Source organism: Amaranthus tricolor, chromosome 13 (assembly GCF_026212465.1).
Source record: "Amaranthus tricolor cultivar Red isolate AtriRed21 chromosome 13, ASM2621246v1, whole genome shotgun sequence".
Classification (NCBI taxonomy): Eukaryota; Viridiplantae; Streptophyta; class Magnoliopsida; order Caryophyllales; family Amaranthaceae; genus Amaranthus; species Amaranthus tricolor.
The window spans coordinates 17911247-17913882 of NC_080059.1; positions in this window are offsets into that span (position 1 = coordinate 17911247).

Here is a 2636-nt window from a genome sequence, read left to right on the forward strand (position 1 = left end):
TTATTCTTGTCTTTGGGGTGTTTCGTGTTTACTTCAGGTGATCTAGAAGATATTAAGGTCAGCCTAAGTGTTTGAGGCTTTAGGACACAAATCGAGTCTTCCTTAAAGGCCTCGCTAAAGTTTGGAAGCCCCTTAGTGTCTCGAGCATGTATAATTGATTGAGTATTCTAACCAAACTGCTGCCAGCTGCCTTGATTATTGTTTTGGCCGAATGCAAGGGAGATTAGGCGAAGCTATATCCATTCGAATGAATGGGTAGTTTGATTCGTTCGAATGACACCAAAGCTTCCAAGTTCTTTAATGTTGTTGTTTTGGCCAAATGCCTAACCATTCGGTTGAATGGTGCCTGGTTCGACCGAAGGAGACTATGATTCAGGCAAATGGGAGTGAAGCGTGCAGCAGACCTTAAGCTCTCTTTGAGATTCGACGGAATCTTTTCTCCATTCGGCCGAATAGAGGCATGTCTCTGCAGAAATCGATTTCTCTCTAAGCTAAACTTCAAGCCTATTTTAGGGATTTTAAAACCCCTTCTTCTTAGGCTATATAAACCCCTATTTTCTGTACAAAACCCATGCCTATTATAAGAGTCTTTTGTCCCTAACCTTAGAACATCAAACATTTATTGCTTTGCTTAATTTTCATGCCCTAGATTAGATTTAAGCTTTCCTTTAATGCTTTCTATTTGAGCTTTCTTTATTGCTTCTCTCTACATTCAAGCTCTTTAGTTTAAGTCTTTATTTCAAACATTGTATTGGATTCAAGCTTTCCTTCATTCAAGCCTTTTCATTTATGTAAACTTTATTTCTCTATTGTTTCAAGTAATTTATTGCTTTTATTTATTGTTTTCTCTAATTTCATTGTTTTCCTTATTGTTATTGTCATTCTTATGCTTTGTTAGAATACTTGCTTTTCTTATTGCTTTGTTTATTGTTTTCTTGTCGTTTACATTCAAGTTCTTTATGCTTTCTTTCATTACTATTTCCCTTGTTAGTTTAGATATGAGGGAGTAGTTTCCTAGTGGTTTTGGTTAGTAAAACCCTAGGATTGGGCTTGTTCTTCATTGTGTAGATTAGGGTTTGAGGTTATGATGCTTATTGTCGACATTTGATACGAATCTTTTTCTGCCAGTCCTTGGGAGACATAGGGCAAATATAGGTCATTCGTGTGACTTTTCGTGTGACTTGTGATGTCAACAACTTCTTTTCTTTATCTTGAGTGTCATGATTGGTTATTGTTTGATCTCCCTTGACCTAGCTTATCTTTTGTCCAAATCGACCTTCCTAGGGTGGACCTAATCTATCTCCGCTTGTCTTTCATTGTGTTATATTCTTTTATTCTTGCTTTATTCTCTGTGTCATTTGTTCAGTTTAACACCCAACCTTTTATATAAACATCCCTACATCAAAATTAGAGTCTAGCTTCCTTTGTCTTCATGGTTGATCCCCTACTCCCATAATGCTTGTGCAGTGTCTAGGGTGTTTTATAAATATTGTTTGATTCGGGTTTAGTAACAAGGACTGCGAAAACCTCCGTTATTATTGACCAATTAACATAACCCATCCTACATAACCCTTGTTAACCCATCATCCAATTCTTCCATTCTTTTCATCTTTTTCAACCAACCATGGTTTGAATTTCATCTTCTTCAATCCACCCTCTATTTCAGCTATTTTATCTTTGTAGCTCTTCAAGGGACTTTAATTACAACATTCAAATAGAAATAGTTACCTAACTCTAAAAAAATATTTTCAATTGAAACATAATTGTAAACGGGACTTTAAATTTCAGCAGCGATGATAATGTAAGAAAATTATATTGGACCAAGCCTTTCAATTTCAAATACAAGAAGATTTAATTGATGGCTCACACTCATATTATCTTGGTTTTGTTTAATCCACTCCATCATTTAAGAGACACCAATAGGAATTCCCAACTCAAAATCCGTTTTTGCAGCCCTATTAGATACTTTAGCTAGCACAATCGATAGACTTTAACCCAAAATATCTGATATAATAATGAAGAATTTTATAGGATATAAAACAAATATGAGTCACAAATAACCTTTTAAATAGATAAATGATACACTTGTAATTAAGAGTGTGTAAAAATATGTGATCTGAATTTTTTGATATTGCTTTTAAAAAACCGGATAATTTAGCCGACTTTAGAAAGTCGGATAATTTAGATCGAATATCCGATTTTTAAAATGAATAACGAATTCAGATACCGAATAAATAAAGAGAAGTGGACTAAAATATTTATGTCTACAAAAGTGCGTTTTTTTAAAAGAAATTTTTTTTTAAATGTATTTGAATATTTGATATGAATATCTAGTTTTTTTATATTGGAATCGAATTATTATTTTTACTATCCGCAAAACTAAAAAATCAAATTTTCAAATTCTGATCGATCCAATATCCGACTGTAGAAACTGAAAAAAGGACTATAACTTTAAGTAATCTTCTGACTTGAAAAGTAATTTAGTTAATACTTCAAATATGCTACGTTATTTTTATATTCTATAATACTTCTATTAAGTTTACCTATATTTTACTAATTTACAAACAAACATGGACATTAAATATTTCCTCAATTCTCTTTTATTCTTTTTATATTCTCCGTTTAGAAATGTAATC